A 19,234-nucleotide genomic window follows, 5' to 3' on the forward strand; every position below is an offset into this window, starting at 1 on the left:
ACTTGTCCATAGTTATGGAGTAACTACTCTTGTCTCCAAAACTAGTTACTTTTTATCTGTACATATTTATCTGAGGGAATGAGAGCAAATAATAATGTGCCAAATGAAGGACTGAATAATAAATGCTTGAGAAGTTCAAAAGAATAAGAAATGGCTGGACTGAAGAAGTTAGGAAAAGTTGTGAGGAAGAAAGTAGATCATGTAACAGATAAAGACAACATAAGAAAGGGTCCATTGGAGTTTGAGCTAGACCTTAGAGAACAGATTTGATTCATTAGGCAGACATGGATGAAAGAGCATTCTAAAGAAAGAGAACCATGGGGCACCTGGATGGCTCAGTCAATTAAGTGTCAGACTTTGGCTCAGGTCATGATCTCACGGTCCATGAGTTCAAGCCCTACATTGGGCTCTGTGCTGACGGCTCAGAGCCTGGATCTGCTTCGGATTCTTTGTCTCCCTCTCTCTACCCTTCCCCTGCTCGCACTCTGTCTCTCTCTCAAAAATGAATAAACATTAAAAAAATAATAAAATAAAAGAGAACCAGTGAGTATAGGTAATGAAAGGTGAGTGTTCTGGCTTGGCTGCAGTTGAGGATGACTGAGGAGAAATAAAAATGGAAAGTTAAGTTTGGGCAAAGATCTGAAACTAAAGGATTTTAAGTTGTGTCCTCTTAAGGCAAACTACTGAACATTTTTTTGGGCAAGATAGTTGATTTCAGATTTCATTGTCTTACTGTTTTTTGATGCATTTAATACTTCACTTGTGGTTATCAGGAAGTTGATTTTTAATTTGTCTTCTATAGTCAACTTGTCACTTTTTTTTGGTACTATCAAATATCTTATAAAGTAATAATATCTGGAAGAGAGGGAGAGAAAAATTATAATTACTCATGTAGTATTAGGTTATGGCTTAATTCAGAAAATAGGAATTTTTAAGAATTGAGAATTCAAGAATGTGAATTTTAGGCAACATACGGAGTCCTGAAAGATTCAAAGATATTGGGCCCTTCTTGTATGTGAAGATTTAAGAGTATATTGTCTCATTCTTTTCTTTTTTAATGTTTATTTATTTTGAGAGAGGGAGAGCAAGTACAGGAGAGGGGCACAGAGAGAGGGGGAGAGAGAATCCCTGGCAGGCTCTGCACTGTCAGCACACAGCCCAACACAGGGATGGATCCCGCGAACCATGGGATCATGACCTAAGCCAGAATCAAGAGTCAAATGCTCAACTGACTGAGCCACCCAGGCACCTCATGTCTTGTTATTTTCTTGACCTCTCTTTTAAAATATATATTTAGAGAAGCAAAGCAAGTTCAGCTTAAGAAAATTATCTTTTTTTTTTTTTTTCTGGAATGTCATAAAGGATCCCCAGAGGTTATGAATGTAGACTTGAGGGGGAAATGAGAAGGTCCCGAGAATACTTTTCATGTTGTCATTTGTTAATTTCTTAACTTCAAATATACAGATGAAAACTGTTTAAAATATGAAGAAGTACACAAAGCAGTTCAGCTGTTTATATCTTAAAGCCAAATTCATAACCTTAAGTGGTAGAAATACCCTACTTTTAATAGGTTGTGAGAATTTAATAATACAATTTCATTCAGCCCATGTTGGATTATGTATACTTTTAACACTTTTAGGGCTTTTAGATTAGTTTTTTGTTTTAATTTTCTAATTAATTTTGTTTAATTTTTTTATTTCCTAGGAATTAACTGTCCCTTAAATGTGACATTGCATAAATTATTTTCATTTAATCTCCTACTGAATAAAATGATAAGCATTTAAGACTCTCTGATCTCGTCCTACTATACTGTTCATTCATTTGTTCAGTCAGCAATTACTTGAAAAAAAAAAAAACATTTAGTGAATACCTGGCATGTGCCAAGCCTTGGCTTTGAGAATACAAAAATCAGTGATTTGGACTCTTGCCCTGGAGGAGCTCATCCTCGTAAGAGAGGCACTCTATATAAGTAATTACAAATCCACTTGATAATTTGTTTTTTGTTTTTTGTTTTTTTAAAAGGTGTGTTAAGGTACATACAGGGTACAGTGGAACAACATTCTGCCTTAATTCTTACCTCACCATTTGCTTTTTGTTTTTCACTGATGTAACTTTATTCATAATACATTCTAAAGCAAAAAAAATATTACTGGATATAAAAACCAAGACTTGATGAAGGTAGAAAGCTCAGTTCAAAAGGAAAACATAGCAATTTCAAATTATATATGTACTTAATAATTGATAGAACGATAAGAAAATAGATAAGCAACAATAACAGGGGATGCCACAAACACTGATGAGCACAGGAATAATAAAATTTCATTTAATCTCCTACATGTTTAATCCCCTGTGTGTGCCAAAAAGAACCTTTAAAGATGAAATGGATAAAGCTTTTCCTATTTTACCTCACCATTTCTTAACACACAGGATTAACCCTACTCAAACAACTGAGTGTTCCCTAAAATTTTCATCAAGTTTCTCACTTCCAAGTCTTTGCTTATAATATTTCTTCGAACAGGAATAACCATTTACTATTCCTTTCTCCCTTATTACGTATGACACATGTTTCAAGAACCTGTTGTTAAATTCAAGTTTCATTTTGAAACATAAACCAGAAGTGTTCTCTCCCATATGTTCTTTTGAGGCACTATGTATGTGTTATTTTTAACTTTTATTACTCTGAATCTTGTGTTATATGTAGTTCAACATGCACATAGCTTCCTCTCCATTACTACCTGCCTTCCACCTACACCCAGTCAAAGAAGCACTGCTCCGTTTAAAAATTACCTGAGGTGAAGGGCTTTGTCAGCTTGATAATTATACCTTGTATACCACCATATTTAATTGATGTGTATTTAAATATAGTTAGATATCTGGTATTGATTTCAGGGAAAAGTAGAGCTCAGCCTCACTGCTGTAGGAGATTTTAGGAACAGATTTAGAAAAAGAAACTTCTTTTTCCTAAATTCAGACAGATTGTACTTCAGGGTAAAATTTTGTCAAAACCTTGACTTGAGTAAAATTTCTCTCCCTTGGTTTAAGTGCAACTTTGATAAGAAATGATTACAATCTGATAGCTGGTAGATACCCTTTGTTAAATGAACTGATGACTCATGTCCTATAAATTAGCCTAATACCTATACTCCAGTTAATGCCATATTCTAGTCCTAATACTGTGTTAGGTTGATTTGGCCATGAACACAGAACTGTGCTTATCCTTCCTGATATTCTCATGTTTCCTTCCTCTCTAGGCCAAAGCATGTCTTCATGGCTGATTGAGGAACTTCTATTTCTGTCTAGTTCAGAGAATTGATTTTCAAAACCACTAATTAATAGTGTCTTATTTTGAACACTGCCATATAAGAAACTGGTAGTATAATTGCTGAGGATAAGTACTAACCTGAAAAAAAATGCTTTGTAGTATGCCATATTAAGCCATATTAAAATTACCTTTTGTAGAAACCATTTCAGAGAGATAGCTAGCCACGTGTTCACCCATTTTGTGTCACAGTAAACTCTCATTTTTCTGTCTGTCTTCACTGAGGCTAGGGTCCTGACCTTCATTTCTAGATTACCCATGTGGTCTCCTTTCTATGCTTTTTCCGATATGTGGGTGATGGTAAAAAAAGATACAGAAATAAGCAGATTTGCCCTTTTCTTTAATCAATGTCTGCTTGGACTTGGATTGTAATACTTTTAATTATCTCTTTTGTAATATGATCTCCATTTACAGTTTTCTTCTGTATCTTTAAACCCCCTTGCCTCCTCTACTCTTATTTTCATAAATGAATTTCTTTCCTATTTTACTCAAGACATTGAGGCTATTTATTATAATATAGGATCACTGAATTAGCTATGGATACTTTAAAAGTATCTGTCTAAAGGTGCCTGGGTGACTCAGTCAGTTGAGCGTCCCCCTCTTGATTTCAGCTCAGGTCATGATCCCAGAATTGTGCAATTGAGCTCTGGGTCAGGCTCAACACAGAGCCATCTTGGGATTCTCTTTCTCTCCTCTCTCTCTGACCCTACCCTTCTCATGCTCTCCATCTCTCAAAATAAACAAAAAAGATTCTCTCTCTCTCCCTCTGCCCCTCCCTGCTTACACACTCTCCAAAATAAAAAAAATAAAAGTTTTCTCTCTCAATACCCATACTCTTTTTTTCTTCTGTGACTGTCAAGTGAAGAAATGGCCTCTCCTTCAGGCCTACTCTTCTTTCTTTACAATGCGTTGATCCTTAACTATGTGCCAGGGAGTGTAATAGGGTTTCTAGGAAACACAGTAATGAGTAAAATAAAATTCTTAAAAGAAGCTTACTGGCTTATGTTTGTACTGTTTGCAGTATTCTCATCCTTGTCATTTGTTCATTTTGTTTACATTCTAGGAATTAGAGAATTTTTAAATAGGAAGGAGAAAGGTTGTTTTCCCTCAAAGAGATATGAGGAGGGAGCCTCTTTTATATTAAACCTTCTCCTCCCCATTTGAGATTTCTGAAAGGAGTATATTATATCTCTAAAGTGTGTGGTAGCAGAAAAAAAAAAAGCTGAAATCTCTGCTGTGGTAAAGATTACCATATCTATTAATCGCAACCTTTCAAAAAGTTTAAATCAAGTAATTTATTTCATATGTATGATTTTTCCATATGAAATATGTAAGATATATATATGAAATTATGTATCCAGTTAACCCTTAAGCAATATGGATTTGAACTGCGTGGGTTTACTTATATGTAGTTTGCTTTTTCTTTTTTTTTTTTTTTTTTACAATAAATACGTTATAGTACTGTAAATGTATTTTCTCATGATTTTCTTTCTTTTTTTTTAATATAAATTTTAGTTAACATACAGTGCAATATTGGTTTCAGGAGTAGAATTCAGTGATTCATCACTTAAATACAGTAATACCCAGTGCTCATCACAAGTGCCCTCTTAGTACCCATCCCCTACCTAGCCCTTCTGTCACCCACCTCCCTCCACCAACCCACAGTTTGTTCTCTGTCATTAAGAGTCTCTTATGGTTTGTTTCCCCTCTTTTTTTTTCTCTCCCTTCCCATATTTCATCTGTTTTCTTTTATTTCACTTAATACATTCTAGTTCCATCCATGTCATTGCAAATGGCAATATTTCATTCTTCTTGTTGACTAATATTCCATTGCATTTATAAATCACATCTTCTTTATCCATTCATCAATCAGTGGACATTTGGGCTCCATGGTTTGGCTGTTGTTGATAATGCTGCTATAAACATCAGGGTGTGTGTGCGCCCCTTTGAATCTGTATTTTTGTATCCTTTGGGTAAATACCTGGTAGTGCAATTGCTGGATCATAGGGCAGTTCTAGTTTTAGTTTTTTGAGGAAACTTGATACTTTTCTCCAGAGTGGCTGTACCAGTTTGCATTCCCAGCAACAGTGCAAGAGAGTTCCCTTTGCGTCCTCACCAACACCTGTTGTTGTGTTATTTTAGCCACTCTGACAGGTGTGAGGTGGTTTTGGTTTGTATTTCCCTGATGATGCGTAATGTTTAGCATCTTTTCATGTGTCCATTAGCATTCTGGATGTCTTTGGAAAAGTTTCTATTCATGTCTTCTGCCCATTTCTTACCTGTGTTACTTGTTTTTTGGGTGTTGAGGTTGATAAGTTCCAAAATCTATATTATGAATACTAACCCTTTATCAGATAGGTCGTTTGCAAATATCTTCTCCCATTCCATAGGCATCCTTTTAGTTTTGGTTTTTTCCTTTGCTGTGCAGAAGCTTTTTATCTTGATGAAGTCCCAGTATTTCATGTTTGCTTTTGTTTCCCTTGCCTTCGGCGACATGTCTAGTAAGAAGTTGGTCCAGCCAAGGTCAAAGAGGTTGCTGCCTGTGTTCTTTAGGATTTTGATCGTTTCCTGTCTCATATTAGGTCTTTCAACCATTTTGAATTTGTTTTTGTGTATGGGGTAAGAAAGTGGTCCAGTCTTGTGCAGTTTTGTGCATGTCTGTGTCCAGTTTTCCCAACACCATTTGTTGAAGAGACTATCGTTTTTCCAGGGGATAATCTTTCCTGCTTTGTCAAAGATGTGTTGACCATATAGTTTTTCTGATCCATTTCTGGGTTTTCTGTTCTGTTCTGTTCATCTGTGTGTCTCTTTTTGTGACAGTACCATATTGTCTTGATGACTACAGCTTTGTATATACCTTAAAATTTGGAATTGTGATGCCTCCAGTTTTGTTTTTTCTTTTCAAGATTGCTTTGGCTATTCAGGGTCTTTTGTGGTTCCATACAAATTTTAGGATTGTTCTAGCTCTGTGAAAAATGCTGGTGGTATTTTGATAGGGATTGTATTAAATATCTAGATTGTTTTGGCTAGTGTAGACATTTTAACAATGTTTGCTCTTCAGTTCCATGAACATGGAATGCTTTTCCGTTTCTTTGTATCCTCTTCAGTTTCCTTCATAAGTGTTCTATGGTTTTCAGAGTACAGATGTTTTATTTCTTCAGTTAGGTTTATTCCTAGGTATCTTAATTGTTTTTTATGCATTTACAAATAGGATGGATACCTTGATTTCCTTTTCTGATGCTTTGTTATTGGTGCATAGAAATGCAACAGATTTCTGCACATTGAGTTTATATCCTTTGACTTTGCTCAGTCCATTTATTAGCTCTCACAGTTTTTTGGTGGTCTTTTGGATTTTCTACATAGAGTATCATGTCATCGGCAAATAGTGAAAGTTTGACCTCTTTCTTGATCATTTGGATGCCTTTCATTTCTTTTTATTGTCTGATTGCTGAGGCTAAGACTTCAGTACTGTGTTGAATAGTATGGTAGGACTGGACATCCTTGCCTTGCTCCTGACTGTAGGGGAAAGGCTCTCAGTTTTTCCCCATTAAAGGTGAGCTGCAGGTCGTCTGTATATGGCCTTTGTGATGTTGAGGTGTGTTCCATCTATCCCTACTTTGTTGAGTGTTTTTATCAAGAATGGATGCTGTATTTTGTCAAATGCGTTTTCTTCATCTATTGACGGGATCATATGGTTCTTATACTTTATTTTATTAATGTGGTGTATCACATTGATTGATTTGCGAATATTGAACCAGTCCTGCAGCCCAGGAATAAATCCTATTTGATTATGGTAAGTAATTCTTTTGATGTATTGTTGGATTTGATTTGCTAGTATCTTGTTGACAATTTTTGCATCCGTGTTCATCAGGGATATTGGCCCATAATTCTCATTTTTGGTGGGATCTTTGTCTCGTTTTGGAATCAAGGTAATGCTGGCTTTGTCAAATGAGTTAGGAAATTTTCCTTCTGGTTCTGTTTTTTGGAACAGTTTGAGAAAAATAGGCTTTAACTCATGTTTAAATGCCTGGTAGAATTCCCCTGGGAAGCCTTCTGGCCCAGGACTCTTGTTGGGAGATGTTTGATTACTGATTCCATTTATTTGCTGGTTATAGGTGTCTCACAATTAAGAACATTTTTCTCTAGTTTACTTTATTATTATAAGAATACAGTATATAATACATATAATGTACAAAATATGTGTTAATGGACTGTTTATGTCATTGGTAATGCTTTCAGTCAGCAGTAGGTTATTAGTAGTTCAGTTTTGAGGGAGTTAAAAGTTAATGTGTGGATTTTCAATTGTGCAAGGGTCAGTATCCCTAACCTGTGTTGTTCAAGGTTCAGTGTGTGTGTGTAAAATTACACTCTCTAGTCATACACCAATACAGTATCTCATTGGAATATGGCGTGTGTGTATGTTTGTGTGTAATGTATGTGTGTATTTAATGTGTGCTCTCTTCATGAGTTTGTATGCAATCCTAAACCTGCAACAGAAATATCTTGAAACTGTGAGTGGTTGGCAGGTTTTTGGTTTTGTTTTTTATTGTAGTAAAATACATGTAACATAAAATTTCCATCTTATCTAATTTTAAGTGTATAGTTCAGTAATGTTCAGTAACGTGTATTCATGTAGTGCAGCCAACACAAGAACTGTTCATCTTGCAGAATTGAAACTCATACCCGTTATACAATAATTCCCCATTCCCCAACTCCTGGCAGCCAGCCTTCTACTTTCTATGTCTATGAATTTGACTGCTGTAGGTACCTTGAGTGAAATCATAACAGTATTTGTCTTTTTGTGACTGGCTTATTTCATTTAGCCTAATATCCTCAAGGTTTATCCACATGTCAGAATTTCCTTTTTTTTTTTAAGTTTTTATTTTAATTTGAGTATAGTTAACATACATTGTTCTATGGGTTGTAGGTATACAATATTGTGATTCAGCAATTCTATATGTTACTCAAGGCTCATCATGATAAGTGTACTCTTTAATCCCCACCTATTTCACCCATCCCCCACCTCCCCTCTGGTAACCAACAGTTTGTTCTCTCTAGAGAAGAGTCTTTTCTTTCTTTCTTTCTTTCTTTCTTTCTTTCTTTCTTTCTTTCTTTCTTTTCTTTCTTTCTCTCTCTCTTTCTTTCTTTCTTTCTTTTGTTTGTTTCTTTCTTTCTTTCTTTCTTTCTTTTTTAAAGATACTATTTTTAAGTAATCTCTACACCCAACATGAGGCTCGAACTCACAATGCCAAGATCAAGAGTCGCATGAAGAGTCTTTTTCTTGGTTTGTCTATCTTCTCTTTTTTTAAACTTTATTTGTTTCTTAAGTTCCACGTATGAGTGAAATCATATGGTATTTTTCTTTCTCTGATTTATTTTGCTTAGCATTATACTAGCTCCATCCATGTTACTGCAAATGGCACAATTTCATTGTTTTAATTTTTTTTAATTTTTTAATGTTTTTTATTTATTCTTGAAAGAGAGACAAAGCATGAGCCGGGGGGGGGGGGGGGGGGACAGAGAGAGAGAGTGAGACACACAATCCAAAACAGGCTCCAAGCTCTCAGCTGTCAGCACAGAGCCCGACATGGGGCTTGAACTCACAAACCATGAAATCATGACCTGAATCGAAGTCAGAGGCTCAACCCGCTGAGCCATCCAGGCATCCCCAACAGTTTTATTTTTGCTTTTGTCTCCCTTGCCTCAGGATACATATCTGGAAAATTGTTGCTGTGGCCAATGTCAGAGAAATTACCACCTGGGCTTGTCTTGGACTTTAATTGTTTCAGCTCATATTTAGGTCTTTAACCCTTTGCATTTATTTTTGTATGTGGTATAAGAAAGTCGTCCAGTTTCATTCTTCTGCATGTAGTTCTCCTGTTTCCCCAACACCATTTGTTGAAGAGACTGTCTTTTTCCCATTGCTTATTCTTTCCTCCTTTGTCACAGACTAACTGACCATATAAATGTGGGCTTATTGCTGAATTTTCCATTCTTTTCTATTGATTTATATGTCTGGTTTTGTACCAATACCATACTGTTTTGATTACTACAGGTTTATAATACAACATGAACTCTGGAATTGATGAAATAAATTGAAGATGATGCAAAGAAGTGGATAGATATTCTGTGCTCATGGATCAGGAGAACAAATATTGTTAAAATCTATACTACCTAAAGTAATCTGCTGATTTAATGTAATCCCTATCAAAATACCAACAGCATTTTTCACAGAACTCAAATAATCCTAAATTTTGTATCGAACCACAAAAGACACTGAATAGCCAAAGTAGTCTTGAAAAAGAAAAACAAAATTGTAGGTAATTTCCTTCTTTAAGTCTGAGTAATACTCTGTTGATGTATATATTACATTTTGTGTGTTTGTTCATCTGTTGCTGGACATTTGGGTTGTTTCCAGCTTTTGGCTACTACAAATGGTGCTGCAGTGAACATGAGTATATAGATACCTCTTTTAGAACCCACTTTCAAGTTTTTTTAGGTATATACTCAGAAGTGGAATTACAAGATCATATAATAATTCTGTTTTTATGTTTTTGTGGATTCACCTTGCTGTTTTTCACAGTGCCTGCACCGTCTTACGTTTCTACTAACAATTCGCAGGAGTTCTAGTTTCCCCACATTCTCACAAAACTTGTTATTTTCTGATCTTTCAATAGTAGATACCCTAATAGGTGTGAAGTGGTATCTCTTTGTGACTTTTCTTTGCATTTCCCTAGTTTGTGATGGTGAGCATCTTTTCACGGCTTATCTTTTGTATACCTTCTTTGGAGAAATTTCTATTTAAGTCCTTTGACCATTTTTTAGTGGCATTTTCTTGTTGAGTTGGAGGTGTTTTTTGTTTATATCATGGATTTGTTGGGCTTTGTTTTAAGCACTGCTTTTAAAAAATCAGATGCCGTTATTATTTAATGATACTTAACTGTGTTAAAATGTGCTGTACATGTACCTGGAAGCCTAAATATAGATGCTTCACAAAGTAATAATATAATGAGGAGTACTGGTATTTTTTTCCTCAGCAACAATTGAAGCTGTATATCAGAAATATAATTAGATACTATTCCGTTTCACATTTTCAGAGGACTGAGTTAGACATTGGAAAATATATGTTGTATGTGTTTTTTAAGATATTAACTTTACTCTTCAGTCAATAAACCAATCTAAGAGTATATTATAATTACACATTTTTAGTCTAAATTAGTATTCTGTCTTAATTGGTAAAGTTGTTTTTAAGATGCATTATAAACTTTTAGGATTTCCCAAGTTTACAGTTAAATCATATTAAGGTTGAAAGTATCGGTCATCTAAGGAGTACTGATACTACAATTCTGATGTCCTTATCAGTCGACTATTTCATAAATATTTTAAGCTTCACATCTGGAAGAAGTTCAATATTTGTTTAAAAACGTTTTCATTTTTGTTTCTAGTCTTCAAAACTTAACAGTGTTGTATGAAAGACATTTGTATTTCAGATGAAATTAACATTCACCAAGGTACAAATGAAAATAAAACAATAGATGAAAAAGTTGAAAGCCAATGTACTGCCAGAAACTTCTGAAATGTAGAGGTTCCTGGGCGTGCCTGGGTGGCTCAGTTGGTTATGCCTCTGACTCTCCATTTTGGCTCAGGTCATGATACCAGGATCATGGGATCAAGACCCATGTCTGGTTGTGTGCTGAGTGTAGAGCCTGCTTAAGATTCTTTCTCTCTTCCTCCGGCCCTCTCCCCCACTTGCGCTCTCTCTCTCTCTCTCTCTCTCTCAAATAAACAAAAAATAAATAAATTGGAATATATCCTTTTTTAAGAATAACATTTCTTTAAGAAAACCTCCACTTATATTAGCTTCTTTACAATTCCATGAAGAGGAACAGTTTATGAGCCAAGCCATCTGATAACAGTAAAGATCTGAGGCTTTTGTTTTACTGGAAAATGTTCCTAGCTGTATCAGTAGGAATCGTGGTCCATGGAAAAGGCATTTTGACAGAGCAAAATCTAATTTTAAAGGGAAAGCTAAGACACAGCTATGTCCTTTCCTTCCATATCACCTTTTGTAAATCATAATTTTTTTTTAACATTATTATGGGTAGAATCGTAACCCCACACACAATGTAAAACTCCTATGTTGACGTGCTAACCCCCAGTACATCAGAACATAACCTTGCTTGGAATTAGAGTCATTGCAGAAATAGTTAAGATGAAGTCCTACTGGAGTATGATGAGCTTCTAATCCAATATAACTGATATCCTTACAAAAGGTAAAATTTGGAGATAGAGGTTATACAGGGAGACCACCATGTAAACAGGAAGACTGCCATCAAAAGTCAAGGAGAGACTCCTGGAATAGACCCCTCATAAGGAACCAACCTGCCAGCAACCTTGAATTTGGACTTCTAGCCTCTAGAACTATGAGACAATATATTTCTGTTGTTTAAGCTACCCAGTTACAGTAGTTTGTTGCAGCAGCCTTAGCAAATTAATGCAAATGTGAAATGATCCATATCCTCCTTTGTGCTGATGACATAACCCTGCTGTTGCATTCAGGAGTGAATTTGAAAAGCAAATAGACAACCTCAGCCATCAAGGAAATGCAAATCAAAACCACAGTGAGGTACCACTTCATACTTAACTGTCTATAATCAAAACATCAGATAATAACAAGTGTTATTGAGGATGTGGAGAAACTAGAATCTTCTACCACCGTAGTTATCGAAATGGCCCAGCCGCTTTGAAAAACTTCCAGTTCCTCAAATGGGTAAACATTTAAATGATTGAACATGAGTTACCATAGACCCAGGAATTCTACTGTTAGGTATATAACCAAAAGGAAAAAATGTAAGTTCACGGAAAACTTATACATGAGTGTTCACAACATTATTATTTGAAATAGTGAAAAAGTGGAAACAACATGTCTATCAACTGATGAATGAACAAAATGTGGTGTATCCATACAGTGGAGGATTATATGATAGCAAAAATGAAATTCTTGCTACAACATAAATTAATCTTGAAAACATTCTAAGTAAAAGAAAACAGCCACAAAAAAACACATATTAATGTGATTCCATGTATATGAAATGTATAGGTAAACTCTGGAGACATAGAGTAAATTAGTAGTTCCTAATTAGGGAATGATGGCTAAGGAAAATGGAGTTGCTTTTTCAGGTAATGAAAATGTTCTGAAATTGATTGTGGTAAAGGTGGTACAACTCTTTAAATATACTAAGAGCCTTGAATTAGACACTTTAAATGAGTAAACTGTATGGTATGTGAATTATATCTCAATAAAGCAGTTTTTTAAAAGATAGGACACATAAATCATAGTAATTTGTGGTCAGGAGGAACAGTTGAATAATCATTTATTATACATACTGTATTTCAGGTTCTTTGTAAAACACTAGGTATGAAAAAACAAGAAACTTAAGTTCCTTCTTAGTTGCAGAGACAGAATCATTAACAACTTCTTTAATAAAACAAAAATCAAAATTGTCATGTTGGAGCAACTCACTAGATTTCAGAGGGAAAAAACTATTAAAATTCCTCTACTTAGGTTCTCTGGATCTTATGATTTTATCAGTTACCTATATAACTAGATCATATTGCTGTAGCTTTATATAGAAATGTATTTTACCATTGTAGAAAAGGTGCCACAGTTTAAAGATTGAGTAACATAAAACACAGACTAAAACCTAGGCTTATTCCGCCTTTTTTCTTTCCTAATCAGGGATTTAAACCCAACTTGGCTCTAGCTCAAAGACCCAGAACTCGGAGTCTAAGAAAAGTGTCTTGTCCCACTTGTTCTGCAATGTCAATGAGCAACATAGTTACCCTAAGGTAGTATTTTTTTGTTGGTTTACTTCTGGGTTTTTTTTTTGGTTGGGGGGGGGGGGTGCCTTTTATTTTACTTTTGCTTTATTAATTTGGAACTTAGTTTATTTATTTTAGTAGTTACCCTTTTTTAATATGCATATTTACTTTTTTAAGCGAGACTGTGTGAGCAGGGTAGGGGCAAAGGAAGTGGGAGTAAGAGAATTCCCAGTAGACTCCATGCCCAGCATGGAGCCCAACCTGGGGCTTGATCCCATGACCATGAGATCACATGACTGTGAGATCATGAACTGAGCTGAAATCAAGATTTGGTCACTTAACTGACTAAATTACCCAGGCACGCAACTGTGCATATTTAACATAAATATATCATTTTGTCTAATTCTACTTCCCAAACAATACCAAGGGTCTTTGAACTCTATCTCTGATTAGTCTTCTGCTTCTTTAATTTTAAGCTTTAGAAATCCAAAGCATACCAGCTCAACAAAAAGAGAGTTCTGTGGGGTTTCTTTTATAATAGCACTAATCCCATTCATGAAACCTCCATGAATTATGACTTCATGACCTAAGCTCTTCCCAAAGACCCTACCTCTTAATACCATCACACTGGGCATTAGGATTTTCAAACCAGAGTCCATGAACATACTTTATGGTGATTTGGTCAGTATTTTCTATTTTTAAGGTGGCTAAATGTATTTTAAAAGCCTTTAAAATGATAGTCACATTTTTAAAAATATTTTGAATTCTTTTTATGTACTATGACCTTCTTAATTGACATCTTTAGCAGAGCTTTTCGTTACAGATTTATTTCTCTGAAAGTCAAAATACAGCTAAACAAAACTTAAGAGATCACTACATTTTAATCTCCTTCCATTTTCAAAGTGTTTGCCTAATGTAATCTTAAAACTAAGATCCCTTTATCACTGCTGTTCAAGATTTCACAAAATATGTTACTTGTCATTCTTTTTTTCATTCCTTAATATATTTGATATTTTTTTCCTTGAAATGTTTTTGAAATGTTAGAAAAATCACCGGGTTCCTCTTGTATTTCTTCTGAATTCTTTGATTTCTGTATTTTTTTCCATAAGATTTTGACTACACGTATATTTATTATCTTAATTGCTACCTTGTTAGATACTTAAGTAGTGCTGAGTCCTTTTGACCTTTCCATTTCCCTACCTTTGAAAACTACAATCTGCCTGTTTACTATCTGCAATTTAATATTTTAGACAGTTGTGTAGTAGTTGATTGTCTCTTATCACTAGTTGGTTGCAAGATCTGTCCCAATGAATGTTTGAAGTATTCCTGACAGCATTTTATCTTTTTGAAATGTGGAACTAAAATTTATTTCAAGATTTTAGCTTTCTCATAATAATGTTAGTGAGCTTTGTTTAGAAGTTTATATGTTTTAGTTCGTCTTATTTAATTTCTCTACCTTATTCCTCATTATGTATATTGATAATTGATTATTAATATCTTATAAAAAGGCAGTCTTAGTTGTTTTAATTTCCTTGTGAGATATAGACTGTTAGAATTATTTTTCAGTCTTCCTAATGTGGTAACATATTCTGATATAATTAATTTTCTTTCTTTTCCTGTCATTTGATCTTTAATGTAAGCTTTAAAATTTTTTCAACGTATTTATATAGTTTGCTATAATGCAGGTATGCTGACTTATCTGGATTTTTTTAAAACCTATTTTGAACTATGAGCTAAGTTTTTAAAGCTTGATATGTTTGTGTAAATGAGTCTTCATACCAAGTAATGAAATACTCACTTGCTAAATGAAAGGAAAAAAAAAAGATACTGCAATTTACATCGTTTAATATGCCCAGTAGATATGGCTGAACAATCTATAAAATATTTTGCTATCATCATGTGTAATTCAGCTTGCAGCTGTTCCATAACTTATTAAATCAATTCAGTGGAAAGTGTTGAGATTTTGAAATGACCAAATTACCACGTTTTCCCTGCAGTGATGGCATAGGACTTACTTTATTTTTATTTACAAAGTCAGTACATGTACATATTTTTCTGCAAGACCTATCAATTCTTCTGCTCCAAGTAATTTAATGTTTAAAATTTCAAGTTTTTGTGAATCATTGGTAACATTGTGGGCATACTAAAAATTGAAGGCTGTGTAAACTAAAGAATTTAATCCAGACATGCTGCAGAAGTTATTTAGGTTTCTTTGTCTTAGTTCTAACTCACACAGAAAGCATTTTTACTTTACCACCAGCTGTGATATTATGATACATTTCTTTCTAAATCAATTTTAAAACCATTTCATTAAGATTTATACTAGAAATGAAAATTATAGTTGAAATATTTAGAACCATGGAATCTTTGAGTTAGAATAAAATAAGTGAGTTGTGGTGGAGATGTGTGGTGCTTTCCCATACCAATATTATTCTACTTCCTTGGATGTCAGGAACAGAACACTTCCCAGCCCCGTTGTAGTTAAGTGGTGCCACATGAATCATTTAGGAGGGTGGGCAGAAGAGACTGTCACGGAGGGTAGGTGTTGAGATGGCCGAGACACTTGGGGAAGGAAGCAAGCCACAAGGTGGAAGTAGCATGAATCTCTTGAGTCACTACATGGAGGGCAGATAGTGTGTATTTTAGGATTTGCAGGCTACATACCATTGCTGTCACGCATTCTTTTTGGTTGTTTTATGTAGTTTTCATAAATCTTGAAAAATGAAGAAGCCACATTGGGTCAAAGGACATACAAAATGGGCAGCGGGCCCTAACATCTGTTCTAGAGAGTCACCTAACTGATATGAAATGGGTACTGCAAGTGAAACAGAAGTTTTTGTGTTAATCCTGTGAGTTATAGGTGTTGTTACAGCATAGCCTGACTAATACACAAGTGATCTCCTCAGGTGATCACCCCCCACCAGATTATTGAAGAATGCTTCTGATATCAGGAATCTCCGTACTTTATACACTGTGAAGTGGCCTGTTCCATTACAGGGCAACTCTAGATGTAAGAAATTTTTCTCTTTTGTAAGCCAAATCCTTGATTCCATTTATCTTTTGGTTCTACTTCTGCCTCTAGATAAAGTTTGCTTTAAAGTTGTTTGGGGTGCCTGGGTGGCTCAGTCCGTTAAGCATCCAACTCTTGGTTTCAGCTCAGGTCGTGATCTCACGGTTTCATGAATTCGAGCCCTGCGTTGGGCTCAGCACTGACAACAGGAGCCTGCTTGGAATTCTCTCTCCCTCACTGCCCTTCCCCTACTCATGCTGTCTCTGTCTCTGTCAAAAATAAGTAAATAAACTTTAAAAAAAAAAAAAAGGAAAAAATCAGTTGCTTAAGTGGTAAGATGATTAGATTCAGTTCATGAGAAAAAACTGTCAACTTAGTATAAAACAGTAAAGTGATAATTGATAAATTAACCCAGTTATAGCCATTGCTTTTGTTTAGTGCAGGTATCTTTCTAGTATTGACAACCATTGTGGACGCATCTATTCAGTTAAAGGTAACCAAGTTCTAAAAGAAAAATTGACAAAGTTAGCTTAGAAGAATGGTCACCAGGATGGCTAGACCAAAAGTCTAGAAACCATATCAGAGAAAATGATTAAAGAAATTGAGGATATTTCATTTTAAAGAGGAATGGGCCATCAGACATCATATGGTAAAGTGTTTATAATGAAATTCGTCTTTTATCGATTTTCTTTCTTTATCTTCACAGAGGATGCCTAGTAGCTGTTTGTGGGAATAAGGCATCCAGGGTTTGGGAGAGTCTGAAATAACAGATTTTTAAGGTTTGTGGACTTTAAACAATTCGTCCAAAAGTGAATATTAGCTTTTATATTTGATCTTTCTAGCTATCTTGGACCATCATCCCCAAAGCGTCCATAGCATATTTGGTCATTAACTTATTTGAAATCCTAAAGCATATAGTCTACTATAGTATTCTAGCAAAAAACGTGGTTATTATTATATGATTTACTCTGTCCTTGCCAGTTCTTAGTAATTAGAGATCGTGTGGTATTTTCTTCTTCTGTTTTTTTTTTAGTTGATTTTCTTCTAATAATTCAGTTTATAATTTTGCTGGAGATTGACCTCACATTTACCAGTTTTTATACGATTTGTTGAAAATTGGGAGACCACTTAGAATATCTAGACTTTTGAAAAAATTCATCTCCTTAGTTTCATAAAACTTTCTATTTAAGGTTTATTTACACCTTCAGGTTCCTGAAGATGACCTGAACAGTTGAACAGTTGAGATTCTAAGTGGCTAGGTGTTTTGACCTTTTTGTCTCAACCTTAGTGCTGTATTTTAGCGTCTATCTTTTCAAAGCCAAGAATGTTTAATAAACTAACCTTGTATGGCTGGGGCAAATTCAGCTTAAGAAAAGTAAACTTCCTATTTCAACTGCAGTAAGTGTTCACTATTCATTTTATTTAATTTCTTGTGGAAATGAGCTCTTCCTTCCTTTTACCTCTTCTCTTACCGCTTGCTGTTAGGTTGGTAACTAGGGTGACCATATGTACCAGTTTACATATTGCCTTATTAAAAAAATAATATGCCCCCTTTCACTCTTTCTAGTTTGGACAGAAAATTATATGGTCATCTTCTCTGTCATTCTCTTATGGCAGTGATTGGTAGAAATATCTTGTATTCAATTGTTTTGGCTGTTTTGGCTGATAACAACCTGATTCCTTCATTTATCCCTTACAACAGCAAGTAGTCTACAGGACGATACTTGGCTACCCTGAATCCTTAGCAAGGAGAATAATTCGTGAATGTGTCATAGTTGTGTAGGGGTCATGTAATCTAATTTTTCTTTATGCTCTGCCAAAGGAAGTATTCGAATTGCCTTTTAATTTAAAGAAAGAAAACTTCGGTCTGTTCTGAAGGATTTGGTACATTTTCTCATTTTCTGAGAATGAGAACTACATGTCTGTCTTGTTCTCCTTTTGCCCCCGCTGCTTTAACACTCAGACTCAATCCTCAATGAGGTATCTGTATTAGCTGTTTTGATAGTTAACATATGTCTTCCTTTCCATGAGAGCGATTTTATGGTACACTCTTTGGCACTTTGTTAGCTATCTTAAATTGGGGGCAAGGTAATTGATATAAAATCATAACAGTTACTTTTTCAGCACTCAATAAATATTAGCCATAACTATCTTTTTTTTTTTTTTTCAACGTTTATTTATTTTTGGGACAGAGAGAGACAGAGCATGAATGGGGGAGGGGCAGAGAGAGAGGGAGACACAGAATCGGAAACAGGCTCCAGGCTCTGAGCCATCAGCCCAGAGCCTGACGCGGGGCTCGAACTCACAGACCACGAGATCGTGACCTGGCTGAAGTCGGATGCTCAACCGACTGCGCCACCCAGGCGCCCCATCCATAACTATCTTTAAAATAAACTGAGGCTGGGTGGAGAAAGTACCCATAGCCAAGTGGAATACTTTTATAACTCTGGTACAGAGAACAAAGACCAATCACTAAAAATAAGCTAGCTACGTAGTACTGGTGTTAAAATAATTGTTAATGCTTACCATTTGGCTCTTTAGTGTGTGTTTCCCTTTATATTTTGTATTTCTACCTCAGCAGTAAGGTAGTTGTGGACAGTTGCTTACTAACTATGTGCAGTGTATTTTTTTTTTTTTTTTAATTTTTTTTCAACGTTTTTATTTATTTTTGGGACAGAGAGAGACAGAGCATGAACGGGGGAGGGGCAGAGAGAGAGGGAGACACAGAATCGGAAACAGGCTCCAGGCTCTGAGCCATCAGCCCAGAGCCTGACGCGGGGCTCGAACTCACGGACCGCGAGATCGTGACCTGGCTGAAGTCGGACGCTTAACCGACTGCGCCACCCAGGCGCCCCTGTGCAGTGTATTTTTGAGGGGACAATAAGGTGAGTCTGAAAGAGTCACATTTCCCACAAGTATAGATAATAGCATATAGGTTTTTATTAATATTTTTTATAAACAAATATCTAATATACATTTTAGAAGACCAGTAGGGAAATACAAATAAGAAGAATGAAAACTAGCCACTAAAAACTATTATAATCCAGAGAAAACCATTGTTAACATTTGGTATGTATCCTTCC

The 19,234-nt window shown here is 35.3% G+C and overlaps 1 protein-coding gene across 19 annotated transcripts in view; it reads left to right on the top strand.

The window, feature by feature from the left end:
- The window catches only part of R3HDM1 (R3H domain containing 1), a 206,436-nt gene that overhangs the window by 20,079 nt on the left and 167,123 nt on the right, over nucleotides 1-19,234 (top strand). For 3 of the 19 annotated variants that reach the window (XM_045479645.1, XM_045479656.1, XM_045479660.1), the window contains exon 1: nucleotides 13,064-13,168. The exons of 14 other annotated variants lie outside the window; for them this stretch is intronic. The gene's annotated coding sequence lies outside the window, so the exon portion shown is untranslated. Of the gene's footprint in view, nucleotides 1-13,063; nucleotides 13,169-16,862; nucleotides 16,931-19,234 lie in introns of those variants that run through there. 2 more of the 19 variants (XM_045479627.1, XM_045479649.1) reach the window with 2 other exon arrangements.

Source organism: Leopardus geoffroyi, chromosome C1 (genome assembly GCF_018350155.1).
Source record: "Leopardus geoffroyi isolate Oge1 chromosome C1, O.geoffroyi_Oge1_pat1.0, whole genome shotgun sequence".
NCBI classification, from domain to species: Eukaryota; Metazoa; Chordata; class Mammalia; order Carnivora; family Felidae; genus Leopardus; species Leopardus geoffroyi.